Source organism: Chiloscyllium punctatum, chromosome 29 (genome assembly GCF_047496795.1).
Source record: "Chiloscyllium punctatum isolate Juve2018m chromosome 29, sChiPun1.3, whole genome shotgun sequence".
Classification (NCBI taxonomy): domain Eukaryota; kingdom Metazoa; phylum Chordata; class Chondrichthyes; order Orectolobiformes; family Hemiscylliidae; genus Chiloscyllium; species Chiloscyllium punctatum.
This window is the reverse complement of record NC_092767.1, coordinates 62,362,075-62,379,812: the sequence shown is the minus strand read 5'-3', so window position 1 is coordinate 62,379,812 and position 17,738 is coordinate 62,362,075. Positions and strand designations below refer to the sequence as shown.

The 17,738-nt window shown below is 43.1% G+C and overlaps 1 protein-coding gene across 1 annotated transcript in view; it reads left to right on the top strand.

Annotated features, from left to right (window-relative positions):
- The first annotated feature begins 1,121 nt into the window (after nucleotides 1-1,121).
- The window catches only part of LOC140454465 (uncharacterized), a 66,468-nt gene continuing 49,851 nt past the window's right edge, over nucleotides 1,122-17,738 (top strand). The window contains exon 1 of the mRNA XM_072549226.1: nucleotides 1,122-1,238. The gene's annotated coding sequence lies outside the window, so the exon portion shown is untranslated. The remainder of the gene's footprint in view (nucleotides 1,239-17,738) is intronic.

Below are 17,738 nucleotides of genomic sequence, written 5' to 3'. Positions count from 1 at the left end.
CGTCGACTCCCCTACCCCCTCCCTCGTCCTAGATTAAGCTGGAGAATCTAGAACATGGTACAGTCTCAGGAAAAGGAAATGTTGTTTAGGACTGAGATGAGAAACAACCTATTCATTCGATGGTTTGTAAATCCTCGCAACTCTTAACCCCCAGGTGGTTGTAGAATTGAGAGAGGCAGATGGGAAAGTGTAGTTGAAGCTGAAGATCACTGTATTGAATGGTTGAGCAGGCATGATGAGCCAAATGGTCTTCTCCTGCTCGTATTATGCTCCGAAATTGCCATATGAGAATAATTAGTTGTAACAATGTTGGCTGTGGACAAACATTAGCCAGTAAGAAAAAAATGGAATGTCTCCAGTATTCTTCACAAAAGTGGCATGGGATCTGAGTGCAGTGCCTCGGTTTAACACATCGCTGTCAATACTGCGTAGGAGTGCCAGCTGTGATCACATCCTGCAGATTCGAGGGGTTGAGTGTGAATCCATACCTTCCCATGACTCAACCCGCTTAGTTTGGGCTTTTTGACTTCAACCCTGACAATTCCCTGTGTAATTCACAGTCCTGCGATCCTCACACATTCACCCCCCCCCCCCCACTACAGGTCACCAACCAGCTCTCCCTATGCTGTGCTGTGCTGTTCTTTGCTGAATGCTGTCTGCATTTCCATTTCCCTCTCCGCCTTAACCAAAGCATTTTCGGGCCTTGTGGGCTAAGTGTTGTCACTCTGCCTGATCTGTGGCCCATTGCCAGTTCTATGTGGCATCTCAGGATGTTCTCTCCATTGAAAAGGTTAGTGCAAAGTTATTGCGGGTTTGGTGTCAAAAGGGTTAGCCATCTATCTATCTTTAATAAAATTGACCCACAAAGGTGTGAGGTTTTAAACGAGTTAAGATTATTGCAGCAGGGTGAATTCTGTCTCTTTGAGTGAGAAGCTGGAACAGCCCAGGCAGTCTAACACTCCCTGCAACTGACTGAGCTTCCAGCAAAGATTGACATCCTGGACAGCCCCATCAGCTTGATGTCAGAATGGCCTGAACCAATCGTCCGAAGGGGCCCACCTCCTGGGACGGTGCCAGCCTTGCCTCCCTTACTCACACAGGGGCTTGTGCTGCCTGTCAGGCTCTCTCTGTCTGATCATCAGAGTGCAGGGTGTTACAGAGGACTCCAGCTTCATCGGGTTCCCCTGGCTAGTTCCACGTTGAGCCAGGGCTCCACAGGAAAGGATAAAGCACTGAAGGTAATGTGATTCTTTCAGTTTTCCATGATGTAACTTTTTTTTTTTCTAATTGCAGTCCTTTGTGTCTCAAAAGAAAAGATTAACCCTGAAAAAGTTCATATTTCCTGACGAGTTGTGTGGAGCTGAGGCTGCACTGTAGAGCCAGTTTTAAGTTTCTAAACATACGGAACCTCAGTTCTTTGGCAGCTTTGATTTTATTTACAAAGGAGAGGGATTAAATTAAATTGTCTTATTTTGACTACCTGTTTAAATATTTTAAAATTGTGCCTCAAGTTTGCTATTCCTGCTAATGCCATTCTTTCTAATTGACACTTGTGTCAAATGAAATATCAAATTGAATCCATACCCCAATGAGATTTGTGTGTGTGTGTGTGTGTCCCAAACCCCAGTGAGAGTCTGTGCGTGTTGGGATCCCGAACCCCAGTGAGAGTCTGTGTGTGTTGGGATCCCGAACCCCAGTGAGAGTCTGTGCGTGTTGGGGACCCGAACCCCAGTGAGAGTCTGTGTGTGTTGGGGACCCGTATCCCAGTGAGAGTCGGTGCATGTGAGATACTTACCTCAGTGAGTGTGGGTGTGCATGGGACCCGTAAGCCAGTTAGAGTCTGAGAGTGTGGGAGTCATACCCCAGTGAGTGTTAGTGTGTGTGGGACACTTATCCTAGTGAGTCAATACATGTGGGGAAGTTATACCCCAGTGAGAGTCTGTGTGCATGGGACATTTACTCCAGTAAGAGTCATTGTATTTGGGACCCATACCCCAGTGAGATTGAAAGGTCATAGGAAAGGGGGTTTCATTGTTGACCTCCAATGTTGAATTCACTGATGCAGCATTCACTGTGCTCCTGGGAGGGGCAGTCATTGGAAGTGTGAGAGTGACTGGTCTCATACTGTGCAGGTTGGATGGGGAGTGTAGACCAATTAGTGATCACCTACTGTGTACTATGTAATTGTATGGCGGAAATGTTTTTAAATGTGGAAAATGTAGATGGTGTGAATTATGAAATTGTGACACTGAATAGATTTCACCTCCCCCTCGCTTCATAAATGCAAAATAAAAGCAGGAAATACCAAAAATTCAGATTAATTCGCATCGTTGAGAGAGAAACCGCATGAATGTTTTCCATTGATTTTTCTTTTTTTAATTGGTACTGAAAACATTTTGAGATTTTTGAGGTTTTCAGTCGTACCTGGGTGGGAGCAGCGGAAAAGTTGAACAAATGGTGTCTGTGAAACAGGAAGAGTTGAAATGACAGACAGAATGATGGTGGAAAGTGACAATGGGAAAAATGAAGAAAAGGGTGTTTCTAGAAGAGATGTAAGTTGCAACTGGGGAATTGTTAACAGTTTTCATGAAATGTCAGTGGTCTGAACCATGAACTCTGCTTTTCTGCACTGACTCCCAGCTCTGCTGAATACATGCAGCATTTTCAAACAAATATGGAGCAATGTTTATGGTTTGAAATTGTTAAACACAGTATGACTATACATTACCAAATCGAGTTGAACTGTTCTTTGGGTGAATGTTCTTCATCTGAAGAGTAAGTGATGCAGAAATCTGAGTTAGACAGAGTTTTCCTCATTGTGTCAGAGTCAGATTCTTTTGGGCAGGGACACTCCGGGACATATGCGCACGCACATACATAGTCAGTGCTGGGACACTCCGTCCTGTTTTACATACACACGCACAGTCAGTGCTGGGGCACTCAGTCCCATTACACAGACATGATCAGTGCTGGGACACTCAGTCCTGTTTTACACACGTGTACAGTCAATGCTGGGGCACTTGGTCCTGTTTTACACATACACAGTCAGTGCTGGGGCACTCAGTCCCATTACACGCACAGTCGGTGCTGGGGCACTCAGTCCTGTTTTACACACACCCACACAGTCGGTGCTGCAATGCGCACACACGCACACGCACACGCACACAGTCGGTGCTGGGACACTCAGTCCTGCTTTACACACAGACACACAGACCGTGCTGGGACACTCAGTCCTGCTTTACACACAGACACACAGACCGTGCTGGGACACTCGATCCTGCTTTACACACACACACACACTCGGTGCTGGGACATTCGGTCTTGCTTCTCACACACACACACATGCACTCACTCGGTGCTGGGACACTTGGTCCTGCTTTTTACTTACACGCACACACACATTCGGTCCTGCTTTACACACGCGCGCGCATACAGTGCTGGGACACTTGGTCTTGCTTTACACACACACACACACACACACACACTCGGTGCTGGGACACTCGGTCCTGCTTCTCACTCACACACACACACACACACACACACACACACACACTCTCGATCCTGTTTTACACACATGCACACCCACTCGGTGCTGGGACACTCGATCCTGCTTTTTATACACACACGCGCACACACTCTGTGCTGGGACACTCTGTCCTGCTTTACACACGCACACACACTCTGTGCTGGGACACTCACTCTTTCATATGCACTCAGACCTGGTTTATGCAAGTTGGTGCTGAGAATCTCAGTCTGGTTTTCCACAAACGCACACAATGAAATGTAAAGATAGTGCACACTCTGTCCTGTCACACACACTGGGACCTACAGGAAACCATGCACAGTGGTATTTCACTGGACTAGTAATCCAGTTATCAAGGTAACAATGCCATCATTATACCATCATCATTGCGCTGTCCTACCAGCAGGACAGACCCAGTGGAGATGGTGGCACTGTGGTATAGAGTCAGGAGGGAGCTAACCTGGGAATCATCAGCATTGACTCTGGACTTCATGAAGTCTGTAGGGTTTTGCAGATGATATCAACATTGGTGGCATTTTGGACAGTGAAGCAGGTTACCTAAAACTACAAACAGATCTTGATAAATTGGATCAATGGACTGAGGAGTGGCAGATGGAGTTTAATTTTGATAAATGTGAGGTGTTGTATTTTGGTAAAACAACAAAGGGTAGGACTTATACAGTTAAAAGTAGGGCCTAGTGTTGTCGACTCGAGAGAGCCAGGTGTTCAGGTGCATAAGTCTTTGAAATTCACATCACAGATAGACAGGGTGATAAAGAAAGCATTTATCATGCTTGCTTCATTGTTCAGATCCTAGAGTATAGGAGTTGGGATGTCATATTGAGATTGCATAGGATGTTGGTGAGGCTCCTTTTGGAGAACTCTGTTCAGTTCTGGTTGCCCTGCTATAGAAAGGGTATTATTAAATTGGTGAGGGTTCAGAAAAGATTTACCAGGATTTTGCTGGAAATGGTGGTATAGTATTGCAAAAAATAGATTGGATTGGCTGGGTCTTTTTTCACTGGAGTGTAGAAGATTGAGGGTGATTGTCTCTAGGTTTATAAAATCATAAAGGGCATAGATAAGGTGAATGGCAAGGATTTTTTTCCCCTACGGCGGTGGAGTTCAAAACTAGGGGGCATATTTTTAAAGTGAAAGGTGGAGGTTTTTAAAAAGGTATGAGGGGCAACTTTATTTTACATAGAGAATGGATCGTGTGTGAAATGAACTGGAAGAGGAAATGGATGCAAGTACAATTGCAGCATTTAAAAAAAATTTGGATAAGTACGTGAATAGGAAAGGTTTAGAGCGATATGGACAAAGTACAGGCACATGGGGCTAGTTTAGTTTGGGAACATGGTTGGTAAGGACTAGTTGGACTGAAGGGTCTGTTTCCATGTGGTATGACTCTATGGCTTCAGATAAAACATGGATAAGGAAACCACCTGCTTGTTACCACATGTTGGTAAGAGTAGTCACCACCTAGTCATTGTGGAGTCCAAGTTCCACAAGAAAATCCCTTATATTTTGTTGTGTGGCACTATCACTGTGCTAAATGGGATGGACTTTGAGCACAGCTTAAAAATGTGTTGCTGGAAAAGCACAGCAGGTCAGGCAGCATCAAAGGAGAAGGAGAATAGACGTTTTGGGCATAAGCCCTGAGGATCGGCTTATGCCCAAAACGTCGATTCTCCTTCTCCTTTGATGCTGCCTGACCTGCTGTGCTTTTCCAGCAACACATTTTTAAGCTCTGATCCCCAGCATCTGTAGTCTTCACTTTCTCCTAGTGGACTTTGAACATCTCTAATAACTTGAGACTGAGCATCCATGTGGCACTGTGAGCCATCAACAGCAGTCGCAGCAGATTCATTCCCCAACACAAACTGCCACTTTACCATTATAATCAAGCAGAGGATCAATCTCCGTTCAATGAAGCCTGGAGGAGCAGATGCCAGGAGCAGCAGCTGACATCCCGAAAAGAATGTCAATCTGGTGAAGCTAGAAAACAGATTTACTTGTGTGTCAAACACATTAATAGGTCATGATAGAGCTTAGCGATTCTACAAACAATGGATCAGGTCTGAGCACTGCAATCCCCTCAAATTCAGTCATTAATGGTGATGGACAGTGAAACAACAGATTGGAGGAGGAGGCTCCACAAATATCCCATCCTCAATGATGCAAGAGCCCAACATCAGTGTGAAAGATAAGGCTGAAGCATTCGCAGCAATTTTCAGCCAGAAATGCTGAGTGGATGAACCATCTCCGCCTCTGCCAAAGGTTCCCAGCATAATAGGTGCCAGTTTTCAGCCAATTCAATTCACTTCAATGATGTCAAGAAATGGTTGGAGGCCCTGGTTACTGTAAGGGCTATAAACCCTGACAAAATTCCAGAAATAGTTTAAAAGACGTGTGCTGCAGAGCGGTCTGCACCCTAGCCAAGTTGTTTTAGTAAAGCTACAATGCTGACATCTACATAATAATAGTCATAGAGATCTACAGGCTTGACCAATTATGCATCATCACTCAGAGCTATCTACAATGTGTATTTACAAGATGCATTGCTAAAGTTCACTAATGTTCCTCCAATATTACCTTCCAGACCCAAACCACCACCATCTAGAAGAACAAAGGCAGCAGATACATGGGAATATCACTACCTGCATGTTCCCTCCAAGCCACACGCCACCTTCAAAATAAATTGGCATTTATTTTGACCCAGTGACCCCCTGCCACAGGGTCAAAATACTGCAAAACCCTCCCTAATGGCATTGTGGGTCTACCTATACCCTGAGGACTGCAGTGATTCAAGAAGAGAGCTCACCATCACCTTCTCAAGGGCCACTAGGTGTAGGCATAATGACTGACTGACTGACCTAGACAACAATGCTCTCTTTTTATGAATGGAACTTTGAATCTGAAAATGAAATTTAGAAGGACAAGGCCATGGTTCAGATAACAATTTTAACTGCAACTAAGAGACAGAAGGTAAATCCTGCTGTGAGTGCAGAGTAAGTTCCTCAGATGGGTGAGACATATGATGGTTTTTTGTAAAAGAGAAGATAACCCCTTTTTCTTCAAAGGAGGCATCTAAGCCCATAACTATTCTATAGGATACAGATGTGACTAAAACTCTCCTGGCTGAGGATGGATTTAGTTTTCCCTCCAGAGTTCAATGAAAACCAAAATGTTAGTAAGTAGGACAGGTGGGAGTATATCCTGGTTCCATTGATCCAAGACAAAGTGGAGTGTGCTGCGTTTTCTGGACCAGTGATAGCTGGGGTAATAAAGACATTCGCTGTGGGTGGAATTGAATTACTCTTGGAGGAATGGGTTGGCAGGGATGAAAGTTATAGCTTCATTTATGATTACAGGGAGTCTAGTTATAGCATCATAGAGTCATACAGCACAGAAACAGACCCTTCAGTCCAACTTTTCCAGCTGACCAGACATCGTAAACTGATTTAGTCCCATTTGCCAGCATTTGGCCCATATACCCCTAAGTTCTTCCTGTTCATTATACTCATCTAGATGCCTTTTAAATGCTGTAATTGTATCTGCCTCCAGCTTTCTCTGGCAGCTCTTTCCATACACGCAACCACTCTCTACATGAAAAAGTTACCCCTCAGGTCCTTTTTTAAATCTTTTCCCTCCCACCTTAAACCAATGTCCCTTAGTTTTGGACTCCCCTACCCTGGAAAAAAGACTTTGACTATTCACCCTGTCCATGCCCCTCATGATTTTATAAACCTCTATATGGCACCTCTCTGCCTCCATTGCTCCAGGGAGAAAAGCTCCAACCTATTCAACCTATCCCTATAGCTCAATCCTGGCAACATTCTTCTCTGAATCCTTTTGAAGCTTAACAACATCTTTTCAATAGCAGGGAGACCAGAATTGAATGTAGTATTCCAAAAGTGGCCTCACCAATGCCCTATATAGCCAACATGATATCCCAACTCCTGTTCTCAGTGCACTGACCAATGAAGGTAAGCATGCCAAACACTGCCTTCACCACCCTGTCTACCTGCGACTCCACTTTTAAGGAACTATGCACCTGCACCTCTAGGTCTCTTTGTTCAGCAACACTCCCCAGGGCCCTACCATTGTTGCCTTTGCAAGGTAATCCTCTGAAAGTGAAATTGAATGGTCCATCAGAGTGGTTAGTGAAACGACTTAACTGATTTTAGTCCTGATTTTGGGCAGAAAACTCCATGGTGTCCCATAAAAATGTTAAGAAGTTATTGTTGGGAAGATGATTAAATAACTGCAGGGAAGAAGATATATTTGTGATTTAAGCTTCTTCCCTGCTGTTACCAGACTTATGAACACACTTCTCACACATTAGATTTGACCTTGCTCTGCACCTTCTCTGTACCTGTAACACTATATTCTGCACCCTGTTCTATTACCCTGATTCAATGATATGGAGGTGCTGGTGTTGGACTGGTGTGTACAAAGTTAAAAATCACAGCACCAGATTATAGACCAACAAGTTTATTTGGAAGCACTAGCTTTTGGAGCATTGCTCCTTTGTCAGGAGAACCATCTGATGAAGGAGCGGCAGTCCAAAAGCTAGTGCTTCCAAATAAAGCTGTTAAACTATAACCTGATGTTGTGTACTTACGTAATGTATGATTTGTCTGTTGGATGCAAAACAATACTTTTCACTGTCTAGGTACATGCGGCAATAATAAATTAAATCATCAAAATGGTAAGAGTATTAGAAGATGACAAAGACAATAAGATTGAGGTTGAAGGTAAACAGTTCTCACAGTGAACTCCCTGCTATCTGATTAGCTAACACAGAAATATTGGGTCAGGTCAACACTGTTGTCACCTTTTAAAGAAAGAACATTGGGAGCATGTTGTCAGATTAATGAGGGGAGCATGGTACTTTCAAATAAACCTGTTGGACTATAACCTGGTGTTGTGTGATTTTTTAACAAGGTTCATGAGGTACACCTTGATGCATTCCTATGCCCACATTATGCCCAGCTAATGTAGAGTCAGGACCAATAAAGCAACATCCTTATTGGTTGAGCCCATAGAAACAAGCTCAGGTGGGAACAAAGATTCTGTATGTGCTGGAAAACCATTTGATTGAACCCAGTCAAAGCAGCTGGAGTTCACTGATAGTGTTAGCTCCTCATCCAAATAGATCAAGTACACTGTCCAAAGGGTGTAGAAGGATACATGCAGTTACAAAAACAGGTTGATACCCAGTCCCATGGTTCCATGACTAATGGGGGGATAGTGTAAATGAAATGATACAGTTTAATGGGGTTACAAACAGACGTGGGGCTGTGCAAGTCAATATGGTGTGACCAGCTATCTTGTATTTTAAGGCATTGTCCCTTACTTGGACTATTTGTTCCAACTCTTGAATGGGCAACCTTTTTGTTCTGTAATTATAGAACAACTTGCAGGGGCGATGGTGTGAATGATCTGAGTAGGACTTTGTCTTTGTCTTTGAGCTGACCTGTTGTCGTGACTGCAAAGTAATAGTTGTGCCTTTTGCCTCCGAGCTGCATGGTTACCAGAACCCCTCTCAATCCCACTTTGTACCCCATTCACCACCACCGCCCCCCCCATCATCACCATCACACTCAACAACATCCGTGCCCTCTTCTCCATTCCTTCACCATCAATCCTCTCCCATGCTCAAAGCTTCCCTGTTCTGTTTCATAAGTATTCATCACCCTGATACATACAGAAATCGTTGAAGGTGATTGGCTAAGTTGGTAATGTTGTTAAAATGTACTAACTCCTCAGATTTGTTAAGAGTCTTAGGATGCAAATGCCAAGATGTTAGGTTACACTGTTAAAAACATTGGTTAGATCTCACTGGAGTACTGATCCAATTCTAGCCACTGCATTTCATGATAAATGGTAAGGCATTGGGGAGGATGTGGAGATGATTTACCAGAGTGACTACTAGAGATAAGGGATTTCAGTGATGTGGAGAGACTGGAGAAGCTCAAAGTGTTGCCTTTACAGCAGAGAAAGTTAAAGGAAAATGAAAAGCAGCATAACTGTTTCCAGTGGCAGGAGTTCAAAGGCAAAACAGTGTAAATGTTGGGAATTGAGGGATCATTGACCGGAATTGTGAGTTCTGTTTCTGTCCACCAACGCTGTCTAACCTGCTGAGTTTTTCCAGGCCTTTTTCTGTCCTGACTCCAGGTGCAGGTGAGTCAGTAAGTAAAGGACACAGGCAGAAGACAGTCAGCAAAAGGGACTGGGGGTAGATGAGGCTTTTTTAAAATTCAGTAAATTGTTGCAATCTGGAATGTGTTGTCTGAAAAGGCAGTGGAGGAAGAATCACACAATGATCAAAAGACAGTCAGATAAAATGCAAACGGAATAACTTTGCAACCTCTGTTAGCTGTTTGCTCATCTACCTAATAGCAAATATTCTGACAATGAATGGGAACATGGAATTGCTGGTGGGGGCGAATTATAGTAGATAGGTTGTTTTGAAAAATAAAACTGGTTAGTTAATGCCACTAAAGGACAGAATAAAAGTAAGAGCATTGGCATACTTTTTTGGTAATTTCAATTGTGCCTGGGCAAGAGGGGAGGAGAACCCATTAGTAGACATCTTCTGATGAATCTGGACTCAGGTGAAGGCAGTCCTACAGAGTTGGACAACAAAGAGGAGACATCTGAGAATGATGGAAAAACTCAGTCTGATGGAATCTGCGGTGAGAGAAAAGTCTGGTAACATTTTCAAGGTGGTCAGAATGCCTGCACCAAAAGAAAAAGAGCAATAATGTGTAATTCTGTTGATTGTATGGAAGGCCAATGTGAAGCTATAGTGCTGAGACAGGTGAATTTGTTGGAAGGAGAAACCCATTCGGGGGCCTTATTTGCATTTATAAGCTCACACAGGATTCAGGAATGGAAGTTAGGAAAGCTGTAGGAATGGAGGGGAGGGTTGAATCAATGGGAGCCATGGACTAGCTGAAGTTGGAAAGGGTATGGTGGAAATGGGGAGAGGTTTGAGGGTTCAAGGGAGAGGATTGGCTTTTCCCTATGGGGAAATAGGAGTAGCTGCATAGATAGTTAAATAGAGCCAGAAGACCATTCCAGCCTGTTCTAAGAATCTTGTGTCACATAAATGCTTGAGCATAGCCATTCAGCCTACCAAGTTTGTGCCAGTTTCTTTCTCCACATGACCCATCTCATGTAATCCTACTCTTTAGCTGGTTCCTCCCGTCCTGCTTCATTAAATAACCAATCTTCTGCTACAGTTCTCTGTTCGAAAGCAAGTGTTCCTCTGTTCCTCCTTCCAATGGGAGGGAAGTCGCAACTTTCACTGCAGGTAGACTAAGGAGGTAGGTACCAAACTCATCCCAGCCAGGACAGAGATCGACCCTGTGTTGGCACCAATCGAATCCACACTGGGGTCAGGCCAATGGAGCTGTTCATTGATTAGATTACAGGTGGAGTCGAGTAAAACTATTCACCTTCTGCACCACAAGTAAATTCCCTGACCCTATCTATTTATAGAGTCATAGTAGGTGGTGGTGTTCCCAGGTATCTGCTGCCCTTATTCTTCTAAAGGTTAGAGGTTGCAGGTTTAGAAAGCGCTGTTTAAGGAGTCATGGTGAGTTGCTGCAGTGCATCTTGTAGATAGAGTCACAGAGATGTACAGCATGGAAACAGACCCTTCGGTCCGACCTGTCCATGTCAACCAGATATCCCAACCCAATCTAGTTCCACCTGCCAGCACCCGGCCTATATCCCTCCAAACCCTTCCTATTCATATACCCATCCAAATGCCTCTTAAATGTTGCAATTGTACCAGCCTCCACCACATCCTCTAGCAGCTCATTCCATACACGTACCACCCTCTGCCTGAAAAAGTTGCCCCTTAGGTCTCTTTTGTATCTTTCCCCTCTCACCCTCAACCTATGCCCTCTAGTTCTGGACTCCCTGGCCCCAGGGAAAAGACTTTGTCTATTTATCCTATCCATGCCCCTCATAATTTTGTAAACCTCTATAAGGTCACCCCTCAGCCTCCGATGCTCCAGGGAAAACAGCCCCAGCCTGTTCAGCCTCTCCCTGTAGCTCAGATCCTCCAACCCTGGCAACATCCTTGTAAATCTTTTCTGAACCCTTTCAAGTTTCACAACATCTTTCCGATAAGAAGGAGACCAGAATTGCACGCAGTATTCCAACAGTGGCCTAACCAATGTCCTGTACAGACGCAACATGACCTCCCAACTCCTGTACTCAATACTCTGACCAGTAAAGGAAAGCATACCAAACGCCTTCTTACACTGTTATGACTGTGCGTTGGTGGTGAAGGGAGTGAATGTGGAAGGTGGTAGATGTATCAGTCAAGATGGTTGCTTTAACCTGGAATGTGTCAAGCTTCTTGAATTGGTGCTGCACTCATCCAGGCAAGTGGACAATATTCCAACACATTCCTGTTGTGGGCCTGCAGCATAGGCAGTCAGGAGCTGAGTTACTCTGCCCAAATTTTGCAGCCTCTGACCTACTTTTGTAACCACAACTGGCTGGTCCATATGTAAGCAGATTGTATATTTTAATATGTTGCTACCTGTAGTTTGCTATTTAAGGAGGTGTTTCTATAAGGAGCATCAGAAGAAAGAATAGCAAGAAGCCAGACAAGTGATGAAAAGCAGAACGAAAACTCAATAATACCAATTTTTCATATAACACTTTAAATTAAATTGCATGAAAAGTGCTGGACAGCTGTGATTATCAACCAAATTGAACTGTGGTCCATACAAGGAGACATTAGCAGGTCAGATAACCAAAACGTTTCATTAAAAAGTAGCCTTTTGGAGTGTAGTGAATAAGTTAACAAGCCAAAGAGTTTTAAGAATCCCTTACTCCCAACTAGAACAGTTATTTGAACTGAAAATGTTGGAATAATGGAAATTGGGGATGCTCAGTGATTTTGTAAAGTTGTGAAAGTGGGGGGGGATCCAGTGACAGAAATAGGGAGAATCACTAGAGGCCATGGAGTGATGTGAAATTGAGTGAATAGAATTTTTGAATTGCGATTTTGCTTAAACAATACTTGATAGGTCAACAAGCTTGGGGCATTGTGGTACAACCAGCAGACCATGTCCAGGGCAGAGAACCATCCAAATTCCAACTGAGCTTAAATGAGATTCAGGCCACTCGGGCAGTCTGAAGACTATGTAGACACAGGACACAGAATGTGTGAGTAGACATCTAGATTGAGTTATAGAGTCACACAGTCATACAACACAGAAACAGACCCTTCAATCTAACCAGTACAAGACAACTATAAGACCATAAGACATAGGAATGGGAGTAAGGCCATTTGGCCCATCAAGTCCACTCTGCCATTCAATCATAGCTGGTGGGCATTTCAACACCACTTACCCATATTCTCTCAGTAGCCCTTAAATTCTTGATCTCGCAAGGAATTATCAATCTCTGCCTTGAAGATCTTTAACATCCCAGCCTCCACTGCGCTCTGTGGCAATGAATTCCAAAGTCCCACCGCTCTCGGACTGAAGAAATGTCTCCTCGTTTCCAATCTAAATTTACACCCTCTAGTTCTAAGGCTGTGCCCACGCATCCTAGTATCCCTGCCTAATGGAAACCAATTCCCAGCGTCCACCCTTTCTAAGCCATGCATTATCTTGTAAGTTTCTATTCGATCTCCTCTCAACCTTCTAAACTCTAATGAATACAATCCCAGGATCCTCAGCCGTTCATCGTGTGTTAGGCCTACCATTCCAGGGATCATCTATGTGAATCTCTGCTGGACATGCTCCAGTGCCGGTATGTCGTTCCTGTGATGTGGGGCCCAGAAGTGGACACAGTATTCTAAGTGGGGCCTAACTAGAGCTTTATAAAGTCTCAGTAGCACATCACTGCTTTTACATTCCAACCCTCTTGAGATAAATTACAACATTACATTTGCTTTCTTAACCACGGACTCAACCTGCAAGTCAATCTTTAGAGATTCCTGGACCAGCACTCCCATATCCCTTTGTACTTATTCTTTATGAATTTTCTCACCATTTAGAAAATAGTCCATGCCTGTATTCTTTTATCCAAAGACCTTGAATTTGCTCACGTTGAATTTCACCAGCCATTTCTTGGACACCTAAACTGTCTAAATCTTTCTGCATCTTCCCCACCTCCTCAGAACTACCTGCCTGTCCGCCTAACTTCATATCATCTGCGAACTTTGCCAGAATGCCCCCAGTCCCCTCATCCAGATCATTAATATATAAAGTCAACAGCTGTGGCCCCAACACTGAACTCTGCGGAACACCACTTGTCACTAGCTGCCATTCCGAAAAAGAACCTTTTACCCCAACTGTCTGCCTTCTGTCAGATAGTCAATCCTCAATCCATGCCAGTAGTTCCTCGAACACCATGGGCCCTCACCTTACTCAGCAGCCTCCCATAAGGCACCTTATCAAAGGTATTTTGTAAATCGAGGTAGATAACATCCACTGGGTTTCCCTGGACTAACCTACTTGTTAACTCTTCAAAGAATTCTAACAGGTTTGTCAGGCACGACCTACCCTTACTAAATCCATACTGACTTGTTCTAATCTGACTCTGCACTTCCAAATCTCATCCTTAACGATGGTTTCTAGAATTTTACCTACAACTGAGGTTAGGCTAATCAGCCTATAATTTTCCATCTTTTATCTTGATCCCAAGACTATAATCTCAAACTAAATTAATCCCTCTGGCCTGTACTTGGCCCATATCCCTCCAAACATTTCTTATTCATGTACTTATCTAAACGTCTTAAACATTTTAACTGTACCCACATTCACCACTTCCTCTGGAAGTTCATTCTACACATGAACCATTCTCTGTGTTAAAAAAAAAGCCCTCATGTCTTTTTAAAATCTTTTTGCTCTTGCCTTAAAAATATGGCCCCTAGTTTTGAAATTACCCACCCTATAGAAAGACACCTGTCGTTCACCTTATCTATATCCTTCATCATTTTTATAAACCTCTCTCGACCTCCTATGTTCCAATGCGAACGGTCCCAGCCAATCCAGCCTCTCCTTATAACTCAAACCCTTCATTCCCAGAAACATCCTGCTAAGTCTCTTCTGAACCCTCTCCTGCTTAATAATATCCTTCCTATAGCAGGGCAATCAGAACTGGACTGAGTACTCCAGAAGAGGCCTCATCAACATCTTGTACAATCTCAACATAACGTCCTACCTCCTGTACTCAAAGATCTGAACAATGAAGGCAAGCGTGCTAAATACCTTCTTAACCACCCTATCAATATGTCATGCAAAGAATTATGAGCATGAACCCCTAAGTCACTCTATTCTATAACACTACCTAGGGCCTTGCCATTAATTGTATAAATCCTGCCCTTGTTTGTTTTACTGTTTGGAGAGGCCATGTGTAGTGTGCATGGAATCTTGAGATTGAGTTTGAATACACATGAGTAACCCATTTATTACAGATTGCCCAGTCTGATATTCACTAAACCAGTTGCAGATAAAAATCTTACAGCATGGAAAGAGGCCATTCAACCCATTGTCTCTGATGGTAGAATAAATGAGCTGTACATTCTAAATCTACTTTCCAGCATCTGGTCTGCAGTCTACAGGTTCCTGTGCTGCAGGTACAGATCTCAGTTCCTTTTCAATAACTTGAGGGTTTCCACTTTAATCACCAAACTCGGCAGTGAATCCCAGGCACCCCTACCACCCTCTGGGAGAAATGTTTTCCTCATGTCCTCTCTAATCCTAATACTTTTCACATTAAATCTTTTGCCCCTGATAATTTACCTGTGCACTAGGGGGAAACATGTCTTCCTCATCCACTGTATCTTAGCCCCTCACTACTTAGTCAGGCCTCAGCCTCCTCTATTTTAAGGAAAACAGTCCGACTGACCCGTCTCTCCTCATAGCTGCAATTTTCAGGGATGTGTGTCAGACAGTCTGCTGTCACAGAAACCCCCTCCTTATTTTTCTGCTGTCCCTTGCCACAACCCACCCATTTCTAATCACTCTTTTCTTCTCTGTACTCAATATTCCTTACTCCCAACTAGAATAGTTATTCAGTGAATATTGAGCTGTCACTGAGCAGAAAGCTGGAGAAATGTCTGATGCTGATGGCAAGGCACTACACAGCCCTCTGCTCAGGATGGAGGTGGATGAAGAGAGAGTGTGGAAAACTTTTGCACCGTTTGAGGAAGGTTTGGAGTCTGCGTCATTGGCAGGAAGTAGCCCTGGAAATGGCAAGGTGGTGACTAACATCCTCAGTATCTTTATTTAAATTAATTTATCATTCACGTCAAGGGCATAAATTAGAACCTAGTTTGCTACAGGATTAATTCAATCAAAACAAATTCACAGAGAAAAAGAAGTAAAGGAAGTCTTACAGTGGCTACAAGAGTGTCGAGTGGTACAGTGCTATTGTTCCTACTGTTGGGCCAGAAGATCCGAGTTCAAGACCCACCTGTCCTGGACATGTGTCGTAACGTATCTGACAGTTTGATTAGAAATATCTGCAGTGCCTCTCCCTTCTTTTGTTTCATCCTTCCTCTCCCTATCACATTCCTAGAATCTGTCTGTTAAATTAAGGCAATCCCAATTTATTTGAGGCCCTTCCAGAGTCTATACCTGGCTTATTCTATTCAGATCTTAATACAGAGAGACACCCCAGGGATATATGACATGGATGGAGGATAACTTGAAGAGGCTGAGATGGACTTTGAGAGATGCTTGGTTGGTGATAGAGAAGATAAGAATGCTTATGGAATTCAAATGAATGATGAAGATGTTGGTACAGAGATTCTGTTTAATTTGTCTGTAGGGTTATGTACTGGGTGGAGAAGAACAGGAGAAAGTGAGATAGAGAGAGGTGGATGTAGAGATGGATAGAAAGAATTGGCTGATTGGGAGATGTTTGGAGAGATGGTTAGAGAGATAAAGAAGATGGAGAGATGGACTGGAGAAATGAATAGATGGATTGAGAAAAGGTTAGAAGGGTGGACAGTGAGTTTGAAACAGACAAAACATAAAAAGTGCTGAAGAAACTCAACAGGTCTGGCAGTATCTGTGGAGAGACCAACAGAATTAACATTTTAAGTCCAAACTGATTCTGACAAATGGATAGAGGGATGTGAAGAAAGCAAAAGAATTATGTTTCTTGTATCTTCTTTGAAATAATGGGAGCTTGGGTAACCTAGAGTTCCACAATTGTTTTCTCCATAGAGACGCTTTGGCCAATCAGAGTCGCCCTGTTGTTCTGATAACTTGAAATGTGGTATTCTTGCATCTGTCCTGATAAGTACAAGACAAGCTGCATCAGCAACATGTCCCACTCCTCAGCAATGTTAACGTTATTGAAAATTGCAGTTGGCAAGTGCAGGCTTGTGATGACGATACAAAAGGAACAAGTCATCAAAAATCAAAACATAGTTTTAGACATTCAATAAAACAACAATAAAATATAAAATAACCCAAAGATTTCACAAAACTAAAAAGGTCTGCATTTGTGTTTTGTCGTAAAGTTCATAGAGCATGTGTTATCTGATTAAGTTCGTTAAATTTTCCATGATTTACGTACTATTTAAAAGTTTTATGAAATGAAGAACTGACCTGTCTTTTAATCTACTCCTTCTTGATCTTATTTGGCAGAATTTCTGATTAATTCCATTAGACATTTACTTCTGTGTGGCTGTGGCAAGAGATAGTGGTGATGGGAGGTGGGTTATGTGAGTTTGATGGTCTGCCAGACAGAACATCAAACATGGAAACAAAGTTTATGAAGATCCAGACAATTGTTGGCCCTTCCCTTCTGCTCCCTGTCACAACAATGTTAAATGAAGGAAGTGATGTCTATAAAAGAAACAATGGCTGATCAATGGAGCCAAGAATTTATTTAAACTTTTATTTTGTTGAACAGAGAAAGGAAATTAGGCTTCTTTTGTTCTGTTTGAGCTTAACTGAGGGGCAAGATGTGTAGACTTGTAACTTCAGGAGCCATTACCACTAAAATGGAACATGTGTGGCTATGGAGGTTAAGGTTATATTACAAGGAAACATTGGACAGGTTGGGCCTCTATCTATTGGAGTTTAGAAAAGGGGGAGGTGATTTTATGGTGACCATATAACATCCTGAAAGGATTTGACAGGGTGCTGAAAGAATTATTCCCCCTGTGGGAAGGACTTGAAATAGGAGAAAAGGTTTAAAAATGATGGTCCTA